This window comes from Aedes aegypti, chromosome 1, assembly GCF_002204515.2.
Source record: "Aedes aegypti strain LVP_AGWG chromosome 1, AaegL5.0 Primary Assembly, whole genome shotgun sequence".
Lineage (NCBI taxonomy): Eukaryota > Metazoa > Arthropoda > Insecta > Diptera > Culicidae > Aedes > Aedes aegypti.
The window spans coordinates 125520491-125545790 of NC_035107.1; the positions used below are offsets into that span (position 1 = coordinate 125520491).

The 25300-nt window shown below is 33.8% G+C and overlaps 1 protein-coding gene across 1 annotated transcript in view; it reads left to right on the forward strand.

Moving 5' to 3' along the window:
• Positions 1 to 25300, forward strand: part of LOC110674285 — a 93978-nt gene that overhangs the window by 47876 nt on the left and 20802 nt on the right. The gene's annotated exons all lie outside the window — the stretch shown is intronic.

Sequence of the window (25300 nt, forward strand, 5' to 3'; positions counted from 1 at the left end):
AGATATATCGGCAAGTATGGTGAAGAACTAATAAAAAAAAATTGTTAGTACAAAAAAAGACATATATGTTGTTTTTCATTTAACGGTATGCGTTACGGTCGTTGGGTAAAGAATGCCATGTTTGGAACATCCAATATTATTTGAGATCGAGAATACCTCTGCATCTCTCTGATTTCACTTCAAGAAAGCAAAATATAATCAATAAGGCAATTACTCTAGATGATAGAGCAGCCGATAGATACAGAGAAGTAGGCATTATCCTTGGCGCTCTGTTATCATTTACAGATCAGTACAATAACTTAATTGGTAAAGTTCAAAATATGCTCCTTTTTATCGAACGATTTAGTTTGCATTTCAAAGACGTATACAGAATTAAACACTTTTCGTTACGTATGTGAGCCCCAGTAGCGTAGCTAGGGGGGTGCGGTCCCCGCCAGGCCCCGAGCTTCTAGGGGCCCCAAAATTGCAGTACGGATTTCTCATAGCATTAAAAGTTCGACATAGCTTGTAAATGACAATTGGTAAGATCCTATAAATAAAATGAGCATGGCTAGCATTAATTTTGGAGGAAACTTGAAATTGAGATGCACAGGGTTTTCATTATTTTTATTTTTTTTATTTTAGGGCAAGGTTTGGAATGGGCCAAGGAGCCCGGGGACCGTGGCTTTGGACCCCACATTTCAGGGGCATTCACATATATCTGTATTGTCAGTGTTCAATCGATTGCACGCATGAGATAACTGAGTCTTTCAATAGCTAAACGTGGCCCTGATTTAGATACTTTAGATCAGTGGTCACCAAAGTGCGGCCGTCGAGAAGGTTTTGTGCGGCCCGCAAACGAATTTTGAATTCTAATATAATGTGGCCCGCATGATTTTAATAGAAAGTTGGTTGTTAAAATCATAGCGGATTTGTTTAATATTTTCGATGTTGAACATTTGAATAACTATCCAAAATGACTGAAAAATAGATTTTAATCAACTATGGAAAGAATAGAACATCCACTAAAAATCTCAATTGTATTGTAAATTCAAGACTGTTCCATCGGGTGAAAATGTTTCTGTTGTTCTGTTTTTTATATGAACCACGTAAAATTAGTTTTCTGTACTATTTTGGACCATGATAATATCCTGGAGAGAGCTTTGCTTAGGATAGATTTTTGCATTTTAATGTGGAGTCATTAATATCAATCATTAGGCTGATACAAATATTAACTTTCTTTGATGTCAACCACCCCCTTTCCTTGTTCTATTTCAAGTTTTTCAAGTAAAATACAGCTAAAATGATGATTCAGAGGACGATTAAAAAGAGCAAAGAGGAATTTTTAAAATAAAAACTTAATCAATTCATTTTTTTTAGCTTTTTTTCTTATTTATGTGCTCTTTTTGTACCTTCCAAGTGGTTTCGGACGGACGTTTACCCCTCTACCAGCAGCTTCATTTTTTACCGCAAAATAAATATTCAAAACGTGATTCCTACGCTGAATGAATCATACAAATCGATTAGGTATTAAGTATTTTTGGAGATATCTGAAAATAACGGAATGATGTTTTTCGAAGTTTTTAAGATCTTTATTTGGCCAGCTTGGTACCAGTAACCTAAATGCTCATTAATCATTTTTTCACAACATAGAGTAAAGTGGGGCAAAAGTTCGAGTGGGGTAAGAGTTTCTTTTTAAGATTTCCAGCTCAATTCAAAACAAATCTTATAAATGTCATGGTGGTTCGAATGCTATTCAAGTAAGAGACTTTCAATCCAAATATCATAAAAATCGAATGAGATTTGGAAAAGTAATGGCTATTTGTTGTTTTTCGACGTGAATATTGTAATTTTTGGTCAAACTTTCGTTGCATGGAACCAATTGAAGATAAAATCTTTTTCAATATTTTATGTAAGGGCGTTTCTAGGCGTTTCATAAGGTTGCTCGGAGGTGTATTAGTTTTTGCATAGATGCTTTAAAACAATTTTTAGCCCATAGTGGGGCAAAAGTTCGAATCAGCGGGGCAAAAGTTCGACCCATGTATAAAATCACCGAAAAAATTGCAAATTGCCTAAAATCCACATATTATCTTCAAATTCAGTTAAATTTGTCTGATCGTGTGAAAATTGTCACCAAAATTTTTCATTTCCACATAGTTTTGTGAAAAACTGCTATTTTTGAGTATATTACAATTAACCCAGTTTTGGGCAATTTTTTGACGAAAATTTAGTGTGTATTTTTCGTCAAACTTAAGTTTACGGCTGGTGTAAAGTATGCCTATCATAAAAAGATCGATATTTTGTGTTTTAGCCAGCGAACTTTTGCCCCACACTAGATTCGAACTCTTGCCCCACCGGTGGGGCAAAAGTTCGAATAAGACAATTAATTTTGAAACTGTTATAACTAAAAATGGGTAAATATTTTGACACAAGTTTGTTCAGCAAAACTATAGCCAATACGTTGAAGATTCAATGTATGGTATTTGTTTTGTTTTAACTGCTATTGTTTTCCTGGAAACTTTGATTATACAACTAAGGTCGAACTTTTGGCCCACCTTACTCTACTCTCATTAATGAATTGTTTCGAATAGTGAATATTTGATTACTAAGATAGAAATTCTTTAGCCTGCGAAATTTACGTTGATTATTGCTACACGACGGTCCCACAAGGAGTTTTGTAAAAACTCAGGATCCAGATAACTAATCATCAATATCGACACACATCCCGGATAAAAACGTATCATTCAGTGAATGGAATAAACCATTAATGTACAATATAACGTATTGGATACAGTACAGTGTGTTGTAATTGAATGTCGAAGCAACATTATTCTTGTTTGAATATACAATTCAAAAACAATATAATATATTGTAACAGAACACTGTATTGTTTTTTATTGGTTTTATACCTTACAATTTTGGTCAAATTCCTATTTTCGCGTAAAACAACTGTTGCTTTTTTCTATGTAGCTTGGCTGAAAGAAGTAAACAAAACTAGTTCAGAAAGCAAGAAATGTTGAGTGAAAAATATTCAAAAGTAAAAATAAGTAGTTTTGTAGAAGTCACTTGACATTAGCTGTAACGACGGATGCAACCATGATAAATATCTTTACTTTTGCTACTGTTGGCATGAATATCCGGTAAGTTGGAGGACAATCCATAAAAAAAAAACAAATATTATACTTTTCATCACTAATTGAAATACAGTTCGTTGTATTGTTTTTGTATTGTAAAACAATACACGAATTGCTAATCAAGACAATACATGAACAATATATCGTATTGTATTTTCAAAATGTATGTATGAGAAAAAATGTATATTTGTATTGTTACGATACTTAACCACCCATACATTATATTGCCAAAATCTTATATAGGGCTCATTCATTTATTTCATAACGCTGAAAATGACCATTTTTAATACCCACCCACCTCTTCTTAACGCTTTTTGTATGAATATTCTACAAATTTTGTATGAGCCGTAACATCGTGAGGACACCCACCCACACCCTTCAGCGTTATGAAATTTGTGAATAAGCCCATACAATACAGTGAACTATTCAAAACAATATATTGTACTGTTATTGTATTGTCATTGTACAATATAATGTATTTTATTTCCAATATATTGAATGGTACTGTTACAATACGCTATATTGTTTTTGTATTGTATTTTTTATCCGGGATTCTAAGACTTGAAGTGTTTTTTGAGAACATGTCAAAATATGGTGCAAAAATATCAAGAAACAAGAAAGTTATCGCGATACGAATATCTTTTTTGCGGTAAAAAATTGAGCTGCTAGTAAAGGAGTTAAAATAATAATATTTTTATCGACCTTCCTTATCTTGTGGCCCGCGCTATGATTCGAAAGCATTGAGTTGGCCCGCATAGTCCGTTAGGCTGAGGACCACTGCTTTAGATATTTATTTTAAAGATGTTAAGTCTTATTACGGCTTTGAATTCATAAATATTTCTATTTATATAATACTTCATGGGTTTTGATTCCCAGCAAATCTGAACAAGTTTGAAGTCCTCCACAAATCTGGAACATTGGTATGATTTTAACTTGTATACATTTTCTTACGATCTGAACCATTCTCATTGTCATTCATTTTAGTTGTGATATAGACACCTCCTAAATGGTATATCATGTTTTATGGTAATTTTTACATAGCAAATGTGAATGAAACATAAATATTATTTATTACTTGTATTGTTTAATCTATTCAGACTCAGTTTTTCGCTTTGGACATGATTTTTATCTGTTACTTTCACCTTACCAGAGAGGAATTGGAAGCATACCTTCAAATTTTATCATGCGGACGTCAAGTTCAATATCTGTGTGATGAAAGCTTCTAAAACATCAACGATAGCGTGAGATTCTTCACAGACCTCGTCTCCAGCATACGCCCATATCAAATGATAGAACCGGTTTATACCTGCGTAATTGGAGATTTAAACATATTTTCGAAAAAACGGAGAGCTTTGATTGTACCTTCATATAAGTGTGATAAGCGGCTCCGTTTTGCTCAAAACCTTAGAGCTAGTATTGATATAAGTTGTCTCTAACCGAAGGAACAATTTTTATCCTCAAAAATCTGTTATAGGCCTCCGTATTTATTTTTTATTCAACTTTAACAAATAATAAAGGTATATCAAACCTATAAGACGCAAATGCCCTCAAAACTATGACCCTGGAAAATTATTTAATTGTGATAATGAAGAACACGTTCTCAAAAAATTCCTCCATCCTCTGATACCAAACAAAATAAATTTTTCAACAATAAAGTGTGATTTTTGAAGGTGGAAAGATTATCACCAGAGTATACGACAATCAGACGCTGTTTCTAGCTTTGGGCGGAAAAACCTTCTGAAATTATTTGCTTTATTACATTATTTAGAACAGTAAGAAAAATATGACAAACATTGTCCTGGATAGCGAAGTTGTGTCAGAATATACTACAATAATAAAAAATTTCATTCACTATCAAAAACAATGAAAAAAATGCCTGTGGATGCTATATTCACGTTCAAAAAATGTTCGCCTTTTTTATGGGCCATACTGTACATTTTTAGATTTTAACGTTTGAGATACAATCAAATGCATGAATTTTATGTAATGAGTAAGCCATTGGATTTTTTATTTAGTATTTAATCAAATGCAAATATTAATTTTCTTGTATGTCTAAGACCTCTTGGGTGGTTCAAGGTGAGGAAAGATATTCAAAATATAATATTTTAATTTGGAACAGTGACTGTTTATCCAAATTCCAAATTTCTTCAAGTATTATATTTTTTTAATTATCTGAAAATAACTGCCAGAGATAATTCAAATTTATTTACGGGTGACCTTAAATATTTTTACAGAATATTTATTTAAAATATTCCTGATAATTTATATAAATTATACCATGGTTTTTGCCATTTTTTTGCTTCATTGGAAAACACAAGAAAAATTTTCCAAGAATCATTTCGAGAATGTCTCAAATCTAACTGGATTCAAAAAGAATCGACATTAGCGACAAATCTAGGGAACTTTTTCTAGCGCTTTCATGTAGAAACTCTACAGAATATTTTAAGCAATGCCCACATGAATTTTTGTAGTAAAATTTGAAAGAATTGCACTTTAATATTGCTATTATCTAACTGAAAGCTCTAAAAAGACGTCAATTTGTTAAGGAATTTTCAAGAAATTTCTACAGAAATTCTGAAAATTTGTACCCGAATATTTCAAAAATTCTTCAAGAATTCCTACAGGAATTATTCTATTGATTAACGTTCCAAACAAAACTTCCACTGAAGAGTCCTCTGAGCATTTTTCCCTGAAAACAACTGAAGTCATTTCTTGGTGCTCCCTTGGCCAAGAAATTCCGTGGTTCTACCACTACATAACTTCAGGGATTTTTCCACGAATTGTTTTACTCTTTTCAAATATACTTCTTGAGTTTTATCTGACGATTTTTGTTGAATTCCTCAGATTATTTGAAATCCTTCAGAATACGTTCTTCATTCTTTCCAGGGAGCCCTTCTTGGATTCATCCATTACTACAAAGAGTTCTTTGTGTGATAAAAGTAGTGATTTCCTCCCATTCTTTAATACAGTTTTGCAAGATTTCTTCTACACTCAGAAATAAAAATAGTCACAGAATTACTAAAGTTTATGCATTAATGACTATTTTCTATCTGTCTCTCTTTCATTCTGCTGTGAATATTCACACTAACTGTCATTTCGACTGGGTTGAAGCTTAGCGATGCTTCAACCCAGGTGAATTGACAAATAGGAGTAAAATTTCCTGCAGGATAAAAGAGAGGCAGATAGAAAATAGTCATAAATTACTAAAATTTAGTCATTTTGTGACTTCCCGTGTTTCTGAGTGTAGGATTTCTTTTAATAGGAGTTCATGCGAAAAAATATCGAAGTACTTAAGGCTCAAGAACTCATCATTCTATCATCAGCAAGCATCAAGAATGAAAAACAAGGTTTTCTTTCAAGTTCAATTATATCCTCATGAAAATCTATCATCGCATTACAGATAACAAGTGCAGTGCATTGATAGATTAACTTGAACAATGTTTCAATGTCTCAAGTTTGAGCAAAATACTGTTTTATTTTTAGTTGTAAAATGATAATGGTTATTTTCTTAAAAAAGGAATGTTAACAGAGTTCCAGAAAAATATTTTTACTTAAGCAGAATCTTCTCATAATTTTTTTCAAATCATGATTCTTCATAAACGTAACATCATGAGCGAAAACACAAAGCGGTGCACTTTGCTTCAAGTCATTTGCATCGATCACACATCATTCATCACGATAGATTGGTACTGCGGTAAAGTACGTGGCTCTCAATCAGAAGGTTCTTGATTCGAATCTTGCTATAGCAAATTTTGTTTTCATTTTCGGGTTGACTGACAGAAATATAAATAAATCCGATATGGATGCGCAAACCATGATTTTCGAGCACTCAGCTGCAACTTGTGTCACGTTACGACAATCTGACTCATGATATCGTGAGTCCAAATCATGGTGTATTTTGCTAATGGGTGTTCAATAAATAAAATAGATTTTTTATAGTCACATAGTTAAAAAAAAATTACAACGAATGCTCTCATAAAAGCGCTGGACGGCACTGACGTGCATCTCCCAGATACAATTCCGGTCAGCTGCCTCGTATTCTTGGCCCGCCAATTATTTTTGTACACCTGGGCACTGAGGTAGCCAAAAACATCTTCAATGGGATGGCACTGGGACAAATTGGTTGGTTTCCTTTGTTTCGTTACGTGCAGAGTAGAATCGTAAAACCGTACAACACGCTCGCGGAATGCTTGCTGTTTTGACGCCATCTTCGATTGAACTGACAGAACCCGAGTGCTGTTGTGTGAGTTCTCTTAGAGAGAAAACAAAATTACGCTCTTTACTTTAATAACAGAAAGGTATTGAAATCATTTCTCGCTCAACTTTTCTAAAGGACCTATCTAACATTGAGAGGCTCTCTTTGTTTACTTTCTCTTTAATCAATAACTGAGTCACATTAACCTGCTCTGTTGCGTTTTTTGTATGAAACGCTAGTCAAGGGTATTGCCTTTCGATCTATAGTGAAAAACTTCCCAAAAGCTTTAGTGTTCCACTGTTATAATTGAAAGAGAGCGAGAGAGAAGAGAATCTCTCATTTGTACATAGGTCCTTTAGCAATGTTCTTTGATCCTTCGACCTTGACGCTTGCTCCTACTGGAGTGGGCGATGAGGGCAGGATCAAATATGTCGCGCGTCGGTAGTACGGTAGTGAAAAAGTGATCGGTTCGTTAGTAGTGTTTGAGCCTTCGACCTTGACGCTTGCTCCTGCGGGGGCGGGCGATAAGGGCAGGAACAAACATGTCGCGCGTCGTTCGCGTACCACAATGGAATAGTATCGCGGATCGCGTTAGTAGTGTTTGATCCTTTGATCATGTCGCTTGCTCTTTTGGGACGACCGACGAACACTTGTACGGCGTTCAACGCTTTTATCCGGTTAGGCACATTAATTTCAAATTATATATTTATCAGTTACCAAAACGAATCCTTAACCCAAACCTTTCCCATATCCAAACTCCCAGTGTCTACTTGTGGAAGTGCAGAGGACTCCTCGGCTTCCATAGAGCAAGTAACACGTCAACATTTCCCTCTCATCCCCAAATTGACCTGCATTCGGGCGCAGCCGGCACCGTTATTGTTTGTTATTATAATAAGAGCACCAGTACTTACACATTGAGGATGCTACTGATCCCGAGTAGTGTCTGTTGGTTCCCTGTGTAAGTACAGCTGCTCTTGCAATAACGGAGTAGCATCTGCGGGCGGGCGGTCAATCATGGTCATGCTCATGCTCATGAGAAAGGTATTGAAATCATTTCATTTTTACTGAACACCCGTTAGTCGTATCTACCAGTTCCGTCTTATGAAGCACGATGCATTTTTCCAATGGTTTTGCCTTCAGAACTCTCCAGAAATTCTAGGAACCCCAAACTTATCTGCTCCCACACCCATACTAAGAAAGAAACTTGTTCCACACTAACAGTTTTCGAATTAACTATACCTGGGGGTTCAATGATGCAATGTTATAACAAACATTTTGGTATAATCAATTTAATGATAAGCAAAAACTAGCTCAAAAAGATACCACAGCTAAAAATATGTTGTAAATTTAAATATATTTTCATGCACATATTTGGAGCATCAGAATAAACTGAAATGTCAACGATAAATCGCATATTTTTCAATCAAATGCACTTTAAATTTACACGATCATGTAGCATTCAAGCACGATATGCCGTAATAATAGAATGAATTTGGTTTATTTTTACTCTATGTTTCAGTTTACACTACATTGGAATTTACATATTCTTATGTCTGACTCTTTAGACAACCTAGATAGCTAATCAAACAAATTGTAATTCAAAGCATACATAGTCCTATATCAGTTGTCTTCTTGTGTCGAATCGATAATGAATTAACTATTATTTAACATTACCGAAATTGGAAATTTGCGTAACATAGAGTAAATGTTTGTTTTGCATAGACTCGGAAATTTATTTCATCGAAAAAAGGTTGCACATGCTGTCATAAATCTTCTCTAAACCTTTTAAAAGCATCGCTGTCTTCCATGAAAAAATGACTTGATGCCACAGGCACACAACGTTACCTCTCCTTATTCATAAAGAGTTTAATTCACCTTCTGCGCCAAATGAACCCAAGCATTATATCTTTAAATAGATGATTACTGTTGCACACATGCACGCTCTGAAGGTTGACTGATCGTTGGATCGTGGGAAAAAGGGTGGTATGATTACGTGTACAAATAAACATTAAGTTAAATAAACCTTTCGGCATTTCACTCTTTTTCCGCCGTTATAATTGAAACTGCGCGATAAACATCACATGTTCATTTTACATCTGAGGAAATAAATGCGTGCTGCCGTACTACTTCAATTAGCTGTTCTTTGTCTTATGTTTGATACCTTTATTGCTTTGAACGAAGGGAAAAGTGTATGTTAGTTTGACACTTGCCAAAATAGAAGATTTCTCGCATAACTTCTGATCTCGCCCTAAAAGCCATTGGTAACCATGTGTGTAGCTCGTTGTTTCTGAGCATTTGAATGGATTTTCATGCTATTTAACAACGCTATGGGGAAGAAAGGATCGTTATCTACCTGCCCGTGATGTTAGTTTGGATGCTTATTCTTTCTTTTGCCCTGAAACAACGAGCCACACACGTGGCTACCAATGGCTTTTAGGGCGTTATCTCAGAGTATGCGAGATTTCTTCTAATGCTTCCAAAACTAAATTTTTAATATTCTCACATAAACCAAAAGCTCTTCATTTGAATCCTTCAAGTAGACATGTTTTCACGATGAGAGGAGTTCCAATCAGTTGGTCAGATGAAGTTCTGAAGAGTATCTAAATTAAAATTTTGAAAATGATGTTGGAAGCTTTGGCATAGTACTAATCATTTATATAGAATATCCAATGTAGAAACATTGAAACAAATGTGGAATCAACTCACCTGTAAAAACTTTAATTGCTACAGCAACTTAAATGTAATATGTTGTTAACAAAATGTTAATACAAGCTTCATTAAGTTTTAACAAAACAGGATTATAGTGTTGCTTAACACAGATCACCTAGACATAAGAAATTAATTTAATGCTTGAAATGATACTAATAAAAAATTGTGATGGACATTACACGCTTGAATGTATTGTCAGTTCGCTAATACCCTAAATTGAAACTCGTTGACAGATCTGAGCGTACTCAAACATAATTGCCAATTATGATATTTATATGCCTGAAAATAAACCGTATCAACACGCATGAACTTAGTAGACGTTGAGTTTTATTTTGTAGCCGCGAAGCATTGCGAAACATTCAGAGAAAGTTGAAAAATTGCTCACCCAATCAAACAAATATATGCAAATGACAAAAGCAGAAATCCGTTTAACTCGGCTGACCGTATCGCTCGAAAATTTGCGACACATTATTTTCATTGTTTATCTCTCACCACCTCTTTTGCCGATAATTATTCCGACAAAATTGCAAGCCTAACTGATCTACTTTTACTTTCATTTTTCGACTGTTTCACTCTTGGCGTCTTGGCTCACCTTCCTCTCATCCGGAATCGATATAAAATATCTTTTGTCCATTACTGCGTTCTCCACCCAAGTCAGTTATATTTATCGCGAAATTCACTTCCCCGGTGCAAATTATGGTACCATAGAACGGGGTAACTTTGATCTGTTTTTTATATATATTTATTGTAAATTTCATTTGAAAATGCAAATATTGCCAGTTTACTATTTTTTTAATTATTATGGGAATTCGGGGCATAATTGACACCTCAAGCAAATGCTTGTTTTAAGACCATACAATAACATTTTTTCAAATTACTCCCGGCTAGTTTTCAAGTTCAATATTAGTACGACATGCTACATTCATTCATGGTAATAAAAATCATATCATATGCCGGAAAAGTGACGTAGAAAATTAGGTTCAAAACAAGGCTAATAAAAAGGTATCGGGGCAAAATGAACACTTGTATGAATTCCAAAATATTTCATGTCTGTCAGTCGTCCAGATGTGTAAAAGGGCTCTCCCTTTATCATAAGAGCCATAGAGAACCTTTGTAGGTTCCTTATTTTGCTCAAAAACTAGATTTTCCCACCACCTTGCTTATGTGCTAATTTGAAGCAGAGAAAAACTTAGAGCCAAATTTCAAAGGACAATTGAAGCAAAACATAAACTTTTCTATCGTCAAACATTTCAAATGTAATACAGATTTCATGCAGTGTATGAATTTTTGATGAAATATGCATATTCTCAGAGATTGAGGGGGTGTCCATTTCGCCCCGGGTGTTCATTATGCTCCTAATCTTCCTACTATTAATTAATCTTGAAATACGAATTTTCCTTGTTCATATCATTAGCAGAACTTATTTGAGATATAAATCTTCGTAGATTCATTCATAATCATGGAAATCAATGTTTCAAAAAGTTGAAACCCTAACGCATGAACAAAACATTTTTTTTGCAAAAACTTAATTTTTATAAGCTTTTGCACATAAGACATACATTGAAAATAATCCATCGATAAATGTTGACTGGAACTTCTAACTTGAAAAGACATTCAGGTCAATGTTACCTCGTTTTACGGTTTTGCTTTTTCACAATGGTTGGGGTATTGAGGATAGCCAGTGTCTACTGGTAGACTTGTACTTGCAAACAGGATATGCATTCGGATATGTTATTTCTGATGTTACGCATTTTAACAGCTCGCGTACATCGTTGCGCGTGGTGCACAGTAATCACGGGGTGCTAAGATTGTTTTACAATGATTTGATATTGTAGCTGCCGGCCATGGGCATTCGCAACAATTATCGTGTCCACCTTCGGGTACCAAAGAAAGGTATTGGTTTGTCGTCTGAATGAAATAGCCATATGCTTGTGAATAATCAATGTAACCGTTGAATATACTTATTCAATTATTTCATTTCGAGCTGATGATGTAAGTCTCTGGGGCCCAGATAGCCGTAGCGGTAAACGCGCAGCTATTCAGCAAGACCAAGCTGAGGGTCGTGGGTTCGAATCCCACCGGTCGAGGATCTTTTCGGGTTGGAAATTTTCTCGACTTCCCAGGGCATAGAGTATCTTCGTACCTGCCACACGATATACGCATGCAAAAATGGTCATTTGCATAGTAAGCTCTCAGTTAATAACTGTGGAAGTGCTCATAAGAACACTAAGCTGAGAAGCAGGCTTTGTCCCAGTTGGGACATAACGCCAGAAAGAAGAAGAAGATGTAAGTCTCTATGACAAAATCTTCAAATTTTGAGAGCAACATTAAACTGATATCATCTGCGGTAAGTAGGCCTTGACCGGGTTACAGGTCTTTTTTTCTGCGCTTGTCAATTTTTTTCTATTTTCAGGTGAATTTCTACCCCGAAGTTTTGCGATCTAAGGCGTTTGGATTTTGAGTGTAATTCACTGGAAGCGAAGGTGTGCTGTATCATTGGGAAACTTTATTTTGCAAGATTTCTCGTAGCTGTTGGTATTTCCAGCCGTTGACGGTTTTCGATTGCTGTTGTTGGCGTTGCCGAAGTTAATTTTTGCTCGTTAAGTATTATTTTATTTTCTTTTGTTGTTTTTTTTATTTGGTTTTTATACTGGTGTAATCGATTTTTTATTATCCCCGTCATTTTTCCATTATGGAGACTGACGGGGAGTCAGTTTCTGTTGTAGATAGTGTATCTAAAAACTCTTCTTCTACTGTTAAACACATTCGTGTGAAAACTTATCCTACTACCTTTCTGGGTCCCTTTGTGGTATTTTTTCGTAAAAAAGAAAAACCAATCAATGTCCTTTTGATTTCCTCTGAGATTTACAAATTGTATAAATCTGTCAAGGAAATCAAAAAGATTTCCCTCGATAAATTGAGGGTTGTTTTTGGATCTCGAGAAGACGCTAATGCGTTGTTAGAGTCCAAATTATTTTTGAATTCATATCGAGTCTACGCTCCATGTGACTCATGTGAAATTAATGGTATAATTTATGACGAAGCTTTAGAGTGTGATGAAATTGTAAATCATGGTTCTGGAGTTTTCAAAAATCAGGCAATTTCTCCTGTGAAAATTTTAGAATGTGTCCGTTTATCTAAATTAACCTTTTCAGATAAAGGATCATCCTATAAACATTCTAATTGTATCAAGATAACATTTGAAGGATCTATTCTTCCTGATTATGTTATTATTGATAATGTGAAATTTCATGTTAGATTATTTTATCCCAAAATTATGCATTGTGATCGTTGTCTTCTTTTTGGACACACATCACATTTTTGCTCTAATAAACCAAAATGTTCCAAATGTGGTGGAGTTCATCCTCCATCTGATTGTAAGAAAAATTCTGATGGTTGTATTTATTGTGGGAAGAAACATAACTTGTTGAAGGAGTGTTCAGTTTATATTGCACATCAACAACAATTTAATCTGAAAATTAAAAATAAAAATAAATTATCTTATTCAGATGTTATTAAAACTTCCGATGGTATTGCTTCTCATAATATTTTCAAACCTTTATCTGAAAATAATTGCAATGAAAATTTAAAAGAGGAAACAAATAATTTTGTTTATAAACCTCCTGTAAAAAGAAAAAGAAATAATAAATCTAACAATCATAACCGAATTCGTGAGTGCTATTGAGAGTCGAAGTCACGCTACGATACATCGCGCTACTAAATTCGTATTTTTCTTTAAAATAGTGCTCCAAAATTCAAAAAAACTCTACAGTTAGCAAAACTTCTTATATCTGGTTCGTTTAAAAGTGCTTTTAGCGGATCTAATTAGTGAACAAGCTATAGATTTGACTTTGAAGTTCTGTTCTTGCAAGACTTGGTATCTCTTTCGGTAATGAGTGTCGTTGCTGGCCGAAACAAAAGACTAGCCATGGAAGAATGTCAAACATGCCATAACGAAATTAAGCCAGATGAAAAGCAAGTGAAATGTGTTTACTGTAGTAATTCGTTGCATATGAAATGTGCCGGTATCTCTGAATCTCGATACAACAGAGTTCAAAAGAGCCATTGCTACTATTGCTCGAGCCAATGTGAATTTTCACACACAACCAATAAGAAGATGGACGAACTGCTAACTACAATGAAGTGCCTGCAAGTGTCGGTTGATAAAATCAATGGCAAATGTGATGAAAATGGTCTTAATCAGAAAAAAAGTGATGAAGCAATGAAGAAACTGGCTGTGTCTATTGGCGAATTGTCGAAATCTCAAAATGAAATGAGAAGTTCGATGGAAGATGTGAAATCTTCTCAAATGTTTATCTCCGCTCAGTATGAGGACATAAAATCGCTCCATGAAGAAATGAAGAAGGATTTTGCCAGTTGCTTGAGTACCATGAGTGACCATGATCTCCAGATCCGTGCTCTCAGCAACTCAGTTGGCGAAACGAAGTCGTTTACGTTTAGCTGAACAAATTGGGCTAAAACACGAAATTGTTATTAACGGTATACCTAAGGACCTCACAATGGGCGAGTCGACCATCGTTACGAAAGTTGCTGCTGCTGTTGGGGTTCAGCTGTTCTCTACCGATATCGAGAGGGCTCAGCGTGCCAGAAATGGGATGATTCTTGTTGAATTTAGTAACTCGAAGGTCCGAAATGATATTCTGCGCGCTCGTAAGGGGAAGTCAATCCATCTTGATGAAATTGACTTCGGCAATGCGGTGCAGCCTGGTCGGCTATCTTCCAACAACTCCAGATCATCACCGAACAACAAGCGTAACCACACAAACATCTACATCAACGAAAATTTGACCAGAGAAACGAGGCAGATTTTCAGAGAGGCGAAGACTCTCAGAGTTTCCCATGGATACAAGTATGTGTGGTGTACCAAAGGTAACATCTACTGCAAACGCGATGATGCTGCCGAAGTCTACGTCATTGATTCCATTGATGACATCAACAAACTACGTTCGTCTCCCAGGAAGGCTTGAAATCTCCTAGTGTGCGCTGTTGCTGTTGTTGCTGGTGGTGTGGTTGCTGGTGGTGTGGTTGCTGTGGATGGTGTTAGTTTCGTATCGACTATTCTGTTGAACCAATACGGTGGACTCTACGGATACCAATGATGATGATTTTATCAGTAATGTGCAATTAATCGACAATTTCAATATATACATTATCCTAACGCTAATGATACTTTCTCGAATACTAAGATCAACTTACTGCATATAAATATTAACTCAATCCGAAACAAAATCGACGATTTGTTGTTGTATATTTTGCAATTTGAAGTTACTATTCACGTTGTATGTATATCGGAGATGAGATTGAGTAGTGATGAGTTAAATATATGTAACCTACCAAATTACGATGCTGTCTGCTGTCCTAGATCAAGCAGATCTGGTGGTGGAGCCTGTATATTTATTCATAAGTCTATAGAGTATGAAACGATAAGGATTGAAGAATTTTGTGAAGGTAGTGCAATCATTCTGTCATTGAAGGAACCGAACATAAAAGTATCTGTAATATACAGACCACCACATGCTCCTTTCAGGGAAAGTATTGAATATTTAGATTCTATTTTTGAATCGAATCGAAGAATGCTTTGTGTTGGTGACTTTAACATTAATTTGCTCAGTACAAATTCCCAACAATATCTATCAATGCTAGAATCGAATGGATTTACGTGTTTAAATCGTTTTCATAGAAATTACACTACATATGGACATGGCGATGTAGTTTCAATATTAGATCACGCTGTAACTGATTTGTGTAATCATACGTTCTCCATGAGCTTAGATGATGTTAGTTTTACTGATCATAAATCCATACAAATCAGCTTCGGATCTAGTAATCGTATTACTGTAAATCGTGGTTTAAGTCGATGTGTTCGGTTGGATTTTGATCGTATATCTATAGATTTACAACAAACATTGGAGGGTGTGGAGAGTTTCGAGAGTTTAACAGAAATAATTACAAACTCTATGAATTGTAACTCATATGAGCTCCGTTCAAGTAATAGAATTGATAACAGGGCACCATGGATCAACGAAAACGTATTAAGAGAAATTCGGTTGAGAGATCAACTTTACAGAAGAACGATTCAGTGGCCAGAAAATGATATTATTAAATGTAACTATAAAAGACAGAAGAACTATGTTACTAAACTAATCAAACATAAAAAGAAATTGTATTATCATAATTTGATTGCTGAAAATCGGAACAATATCAGAAAGGTTTGGAACATATTAAATGAAATTATTTATGGAGGTAATAGTTGTGATCAAAGGAAAAGTATTACAGATATCGTATCTAATAATATAACATTAAAAAACAAATTGGATATATGTAATGCTTTCAACAAATACTTTGTTAGTATACCAAATAAACTGTACGATAACACAGCGTAACAAAAATGACATTTTTGCGTGTCTCAAGGATCAAATTATGTGTCTCTAGTAGATTTGGGGTTGCTGAATCTGGTGCCATTCTCAGAAATGTTCCAGCACGTCACAATTTTTAGCTACAGGTAGCCAAAGTTGTATAAAACACTGGTTTTATTAATGTTTACATGAAATTTAAAGTACAATTTATCAAACTTTTTGTAATCTAATCCACCAAACATGCCAAATAGAACTTGAACTTTCATTTCAGACATAATTTGATTGAAATTGCACAATTAAATTTTGATTAAATCGATTTTTTCAACATGCTTGCAGTCTCCATACAAAATTCTTCGTTTCTTCTATATGGCAAAATACAACAATTCTCTAAACCATCAAAAAATAACTTTTCCGTATCGAACGTATTACAAACTTTAATGATAAGTATTGTTATACACATAAAGTTTGAATTCTGTGGTAAATTAAGCCAATATATTACCGTACAAGCTGGCAAACTTGCATGCAAGTTGGCTGAAACAGTCATTTTTTGCATTTTCAACGATCGATATCTCAAAACCTAGACGTGCTATGATATTTCTGAAAACGGCAATGGATTCAGCAACCCTTAATTAAGTGAAAAGCGGTATTTTGGTGCTGGAGACAAAAACGTGTTCCGCAGTGTAATTTATCTTTGGCATTCAATAATGAAACAAAAAAATTTACTATGAATAATACTATTCCAAATTCTATTATAATGTTACCAGTTTCATATAATGAAATGAGTAATTTCGTTCAAGAACTCAATTGTACTAGCGCTGTTGGAGTTGATAAAATACCCGCCAAACTTATCAAACGAAATGCTACAACGATTATACCTATTTTAACAGACCTTGCAAATGTATCGTTGGAAACCGGTGTTTTTCCATGTTGCCTTAAAACAGCCAAAGTTGTGCCGATTTGTAAAAATGGACAAAAAAGTTGCTTAGGAAACTACAGGCCTATTTCAATACTTCCCACATTGTCGAAACCACTGGAAAAGATCATTTATAGCAGATTAACCAATTTTTTCACTAGAAACAATATAATTGATAAGAATCAATACGGGTTTCAACCAAAATCCAATACTACAAGTGCTGCTGTTAATGTAGTTAATCTAATTCAACATAATATTGACAATCGGCGAATATGTTCGACCATTTTTATAGATGTTTCTAAGGCTTTTGACTGCGTACCACATAATGTACTGATGAGAAAAATGTACAGCTATGGTATAAGAGGAAACGCTTTTCGTTTAATTGAAACTTACCTTAAGAACAGAAAACAATGCGTAACTATTGATGATCAGATTAGCCATTTAGAAATAGTCAAGTATGGTGTTCCTCAAGGATCAATTTTAGGACCATTACTCTTTATTGTGTCCATAAACGATATTTTTAAGTTGCCACTCAAAGGTAAACTCCAATTATATGCTGATGATGCTTCCATTGTTTATAATGCTAATAATATTGAATCATTATATTCGGACATGCAACATGATTTGGACATAATTCACAGGTGGTTTTACGACAATGGATTAACAGTAAATGCAACAAAAACTAAGTTTATCATTTTTTCAAGCACTGATCGTTTTAATAATATAAATTATAGTTTATGGCTAGGTAACGAACAAGTCGAAAGAGTTGACTCTACATCCTATTTAGGGCTTTTATTGCAACAAAATCTGAAGTGGAATATGCACGTTGAGCATGTATATAGAAAGCTAGTTAAATTTCTTGGAGTCCTAAGGCATAGTAGTTACATGCTTCCGGTCAAAGAGAAGAAGAATCTCTTTTATGCTCACGTTCACTCGCAAATAAGTTATTTGAACATTATATGGCAAAAAGCTCCTATTTACGTCATGAACAAAATTGTAACCACATTGAATAAATTCATGCGGACTATCTTTTGGGAACAATATTTAGATCCAAACACAAGAACGCCAGATTTATACATAAATAATCGAATAATGAACTTAAATCAAATAAGATTTTTTGAATCAGTTTTGTTTATTTTCAAAGTAAAACGTAATTTAATTAAGCATAATTTCGATATTCAATCATCGCATGAATTACACCAACATAATACACGGAATATAGGTAATATGAGCCTTGTGACACCCAGAACTAATTACATAAGATTTGGATGCATATATCCAGCAATTGTCAACTTCAATAATTTGCCAATGAATTTAAAACAAATAATTTCGTTATACTTATTCAAAAAAGAACTTAAAAAAATTGTTATGGATAACATTTTATAAGGAACTAAACTAATGATTTGATGACTCTCTTGTGCACACATATAGGAGAAGTAAGACCTCCAAATCAGTCTTCAGGCTGTCTGAGGTCTATTATGATTAACATTTTGCACTATTAGTTAGGGGAAAACAATAATTGTAAACTAGTTTTAAGAAACTTTGTACACTCTTTAAATTGGGGTTTTTACGCCTGGGATTGAAACATAATAATGAATATGAAAATGTTTCCATCTTGGCTTTTCCCCTTGCTGAAAAAATGAATAATAAAACAAAACAAATAACAAAAAAAAAATAACATTTTGGAACCACAACCTTCAACATCTTATGACAAAAATTTTCCTCCCATGAATTCTTCTAATACAACTCAGAATATCCCTGGTTTCCAGAAAAGTAATACCATATTTTCTGGAAATAAATTTGATGATAGCAATAATATTAAAAATAATTCTCAGAATAATGAGAATAAAAATAATGATGCTAACATTTTGAACATTTTGGAAGATATTATTGAGTTTTTGGGATTAAATGATTTTTGGAAGAACCTGATTAGGAAGTTTTTACCATTTTTGGCCAATATTCTTGAAAAATTGAATTCATTTGGACCACTCATAAGTTCCTTGTTTTGTTCCTAATGGCTCAATTCAATAATCAAAGCTTGAATATTTTACAATGGAATTGTCGAAGTATTATTCCAAAAGTTGATCGACTTAAAGCTTTACTTTTAAACAATGGTGTTGATATATTTTGTTTAAATGAAACGTGGTTAGTAGATACTAAAAACTTAAGAATTCCTTTTTTTAATATAATCCGAAGGGATCGTAATATTTCATATGGAGGGGTTATGATTGGAATTCGTGAAAATATTCAATTCAAATTTTTAGAATTTTCATTGGACTCTCAAATTGAAAATGTTTCTATTTCTGTCAAACATAATGATATTGAATTCTCGATTATTAGTTTATATATTCCTCCCCAAGCAAGATTTTCTCTACAAGAACTTAAAACTATCTTAAACTCTGTTCCTTCTCCATTTTATATTCTTGATGACTTGAATGCTCATCATTTTGCTTGGGGCAGTGATATGACCGATGGTAGAGGATCATTAATAATGGATCTAATCGACGAATTAAATTTAAATATTTTGAACGATGGGTCATTTACTAGAATTGCTGTGCCTCTTGCTCGCCATTCCTGTATTGATTTATCGCTTTGTTCAAATAGTTTGTACATTAAATCGTCTTGGAAAATAATTGATGATCCTAATGGTAGTGATCATTTACCCATTAAAATTTCCATTCATAATCCTGTCCGTGGGCAATTGAGTATAGAACCTTATGTTCATGATTTGACGAAAAATGTTCGGACTTGGTTTCTTCTGCTTTGAATAAGTTTGATTATTCGCTTTCACCCCTTCAAAATTATGATAGTTTTTCAAAAATTTTAATTGAATGTTTATATAAATCACAATGCAAACAAATTAAATTGTGGCCAGCGAAAAGGAAACACATTTCTTTTTGGTGGGATAATGATTGTACCATTGCATTAAAAAATAAATCAAATGCTTTTAAACAATTTAGGCGTTCAGGATCAAGAGAACATTATATTTTTATTGTAAAACTGAAGCTCAGTTTACTCGAGTTACTAAATTTAAGAAAAGAGATTATTGGAGAAACTTTGTTGAAAATCTTGATCCTGAAACATCTTTATCTAAATTATGGTCTGTTGCTCGAAATTTGAGAAATTACAATATTCCTTCTACATCTGTTCTGGAATATTCAGAAGATTGAATCGATCAATTTGCTTCTAAAATTTGTCTTAATTTTGTCCCTCCTCCCATCACTTTTAAAAATCAGCAACGTTATAATTATTTCCCTGAACTTTGTAACGAATTTACTATAGAGGAAATGGATTTGGCACTATCTATTACCAATAACACTGCTCCAGGTATTGATAATATTAAATTCATTGTGTTGAAAAATTTACCCATTGATGGTAAATTACATTTACTTTCCTTATATAATTTATTCTTATTTCAGAATATATTTCCTTTGCAATGGCGTTCTATAAAAGTAGTTAGTATTCTTAAACCTGATAAAAATCCTTCATTAGTAGATAGTAGAAGACCGATCAGCTTATTATCGTGTCTTCGTAAGTTAATGGAAAGAATGATTCTCAATCGCCTTGAATTGTGGGCTGAGAAAAATAATATTCTTTCATCTTCTCAATTTGGATTCAGGAAAGGTCGTGGAACTCGAGATTGTGTTGGTCTTTTAGCTTCATATATTGAATTATCGTTCAATAAAAAACAAGATGTAGTTACTACCTTCCTTGATGTTTCTGGTGCATATGATTCTGTTTTAATAGATTTACTTTTTAGTAAAATGATTGATTGTAAAATTCCAATCATCCTTACTAATTTGTTATGCAATTTGTTTTCTTTCAAAATAATGCATTTTTACCATAACGAATCTCTTAGAACAATTCTATACATTACATTCTATACATTTCTATACATACATTCTATACATTTCTATACAATTTATTCACCAGAGACATAATTTCCATTATTCCAAATGGATGTTATTTTATTCAATTTGCTGATGATAAAACATTTCTATAACTGGCCAAAATAGAGAAGTAATTCGTCATTTTATGCAACTTGCTTTGGATAATATTGATACATGGGCACATAATAATGGTTTTACTTTTTCAGCTCAAAAAACCAAATTCATATAATTTTCTCGCCAACATTCTCCAGTTAGTATTGAATTGTTTCTCAATAGTCATCGCATTGATCAAGTTTTTGATTACAAATATCTTGGTATATGGTTTGATTATAAATTGAAATGGAACAGTCATATTCAATATATCCAAAAAATTTGTTCAAAAAGAATCAATTTTCTTCGTATGATTACTGGAACATGGTGGGGTGCTCATCCCTCTGATATGATTACACTCTATAAAACAACTATTCGTTCAGTTATGGAATATGGTTGTTTTACATTTGGAAGTGCTGTTCAAACACATTTTTCAAAGCTTGAAAAAATCCAGTTTCGTTGTTTGAGAATTTGTTTAAAATTAATGAATTCTACTCATACAAAATCTGTTGAAGTTCTTGCTGGCATTATTCCTCTAAGGAATCGCTTACATGAGCTTAATTGTAAATTTTTAATAAATTGTTTTTCAAATAATCATCCTATTATTGATCTGTTAAAATCAATATTTGAAATTAATCCAACTAATAAAATTTTGCATTCATTTTTATATTGTTCTGGAGAAACCATTATTCCAAATTCTACACCTGGTTTTTATGAATATAGCATGAATGTTCATGCCTTCCGTCCATGTATTGATTTATCTTTACTTGAAGAATTAAAACAAATTCCTTGTCATGCTCATTTCCGTTTTGCTAATATGTTATTTAATCGAAAATTTATTGGAGTGGAACAAAACCAAATTTTTTTTACAGACGGATCTTTAGTGGGAAATATGGCAGGATTTGGAGTTTTTAACATCAATTTGGCTCATTTTTATAAATTGGAATCTCCGTGTTCTGTGTTCACAGCTGAATTAACTGCTTTGTATTTTACTTGTAATTTAATTAAGAATTCCGCTCCTAACATATACATGGTGTGTTCTGATAGCCTGAGTTGTCTTAATGCTTTGAATTGCAGTAATTTTCATTTTAAAACTCATCGTACTGTTTTATCTATTAAAAACTTATTACACAATTTGTATTTTCGAGGATATGTTATTAAATTCGTTTGGGTACCAGCTCATTGTAATATTTATGGTAATGAGCAGGCTGATTTATTAGCTAAATTGGGTGTTTTTCTTGGAATAACTTACAATCGTGATATTTGTGATTTTGAATATTTTACAAAATTAAAAAAATATTCTTTGAATAATTGGCAACTTTCATGGAATACAAGTATCCAAGGACGTTATTGTTATTCTATTTTCCCGAAGGTTAAGGCAGTTCCTTGGTTTAAAAACTTGTATGTTGGTCGTAATTTTATTTGTTCCCTTTCTAGATTGATGTCCAACCATTATATTTGTAATAATTATTTGTACCGCATGAATATTATAGATTCAGATATTTGTGAATGCAATGAATCTTATGAAGACATTGATCATATTGTTTTTAAATGTTCTCGCTTTAATGGACCACGAGAAAAATTTTTGGACAACATAATCAGGTTAGGTTTTGATATTCCTGTATCTGTTCGCGATATTTTGGGAAATAAATATCTCCCTATATTGAAAATTCTATACAAATATCTATATGACATTTCTTATCATGTTTGATATTTGCTGTTTTGTTTTCTTTTTTCTTTTTATTTTCAGCTACTACAAGTCCAGGATTGGCACATGGGACATGTCAATGATTGACTTTGTAAATCGTGTGGATGGCCCTTAACTATGATGACCTCACTTGACAGATATTGGCTCCGCAATGGATATGCTCCGCAAGAGCCTTTAATTATATTTATTTATTTTTTTTGTAACGTATTTTTGAAAAGATAAAGAGGTTTTATGCCATTTGAGAAAGATTTCGAAAGGAAATCACTCAAAGGGGCTTTTCCCTCTTTCAAAATTTTTAAGTTAATAAACAATAACAATAACAATTAAACCGATATGTAAACAAAAACTTGTCATGAAAACCTATATCAACATTCAACAATAGAACTCATGGTAGATTAATCATTTGGAATGATGTATACAAACCTGAACTACAACAGGAAGAATGGTACCAATTAGCACTGTTTTATTGCATATCGCCGCTCTACTAGTGCGTACCATTCAAGTAAGAAAAATGGGCAGTAAAACCTCGTTTTACGAAATCTTTTTTGCGTAAATTCAAAGTAAATTCAAATTTTTTAGAGAAAATCGTAAATTGTTTCAAGACGATTCTATGGATTATCATGTATTAGGTGAATAATATTGTCTTTCTTATAATGAGTTTTCTATTGACCTTCTTCTTATTGACATTAACGTCCTCACTGGGACAGAGCCTGCTTCTCAGCTTAGTGTTCTTATGAGCACTTCCGCAGTTATTAACTGACAGCTTTCTTTGCCAAAGTTGCCATTTTTGCATTCGTATATCGTGTGGCAGGTACGCTTATACTCTATGCCCAGGGAAGTCAAGGAAATTTTCATTATGAAAAAAATCCTGGACCGACCGGGAATCGAATCCAGACACCTTCAGCATGGCATTGCTTTGTAACTACGGACTCTAACCACACGGCTAAGAAAGGCCCCTTTGACCTGTTGCTTTATTTTATTTTTAAGGTGAAAATGCATCGAAACCTCACCTCGAATTTTCAGGAGCACAAATCTAGAGAACAGACGACCATTTGTGCTAGAAATTTAACTCACTGGTCACTCGCTGGTAGTAACCAATTGATAGAATTCAACGGTTGTCAGGTTCTCTTGATATGTGCTCTTGAAAATTCTATGATTGGCTGCGATGCATCTTCACCTTAAAATAGGCTTAAAAAGAAAATAGTATTAAATTTTTTTTAATCTTTATGAGTATCATTCCAAACATTACATTTATTTCTTATAATATTATTATTATGTTCTTGGAGGACCAACTAAATTCAAGAGAACCTAAATTTGCACACTTTTCAGCTTGAAAAGGATAAACCACAACCAATACGACAAAAAAGTTTCTTATTGCATACGAAACTTAGACAAAATTATATACAATTCGATGGTTTTGCGCACATTTTCGACCCAAGTACCCCATAATCATAAATTCAGTTTTATGTCAGAAGCAGTGTTGCCACAAGTACAGATTTATCTGGAAAGGTACAGATTTTTGAATAGTTTTTGGTACAGATTCTGCACGGTACAGATTACAGATTTTCACCGAAAAGTACAGATTGGTACAGATTTTTGGAATTGGCGATTTTTGTAACACAAAATCCAAAAAATGCTTGAAATTCGAAACTAATTTCCACGAAACTATTATTGAAAGATACTATTTACACTGAATTTAATATTGAAAGATGGGGACGGACCTGGTGTAGTGGTTAGAACACTCGCCTCTCACGCCGAGGACCTGGGATCGAATCCCATCCCCGACATAGTCACTTATGACGTAAAAAGTTATAGTGATGACTTCCTTCGGAAGGGAAGTAAAGCCGTTGGTCCCGAGATGAACTAGCCAAGGGCTAAAAATCTCGTTAATAAAGTCAAACCAAACCAACCAATATTGAAAGATTGAAATTATTTCAATAAAAACTGTGTTAAATTTTCAAATAAATTAGGATTAAAGTTTTTTCAACAATTAATGTTGTGTGTGGTACAGATTTTCAGAATCTTTGGTACAGATAAAAAAGATTTTTGAGCCTACGGTACAGATTTAAATGCGGCAACACTGGTCAGAAGTGGAACCCCATGTAAAGCGTTGCGCCCCAAACAGCTTACGTACCCAAAATTTCCGCGATACGTTTATCAAATAAACCTTCTGAATTAACGATCACGAACTTTACCTCCTGCCTCATTACTGGAAGGTGCATGCGCGTCTGTACTCAGACACTCAGCAACGGAAAAGAAAAAGAAAATTTCAATTTTTTCAACGCTTTTATTTCTTCCTTCTTGT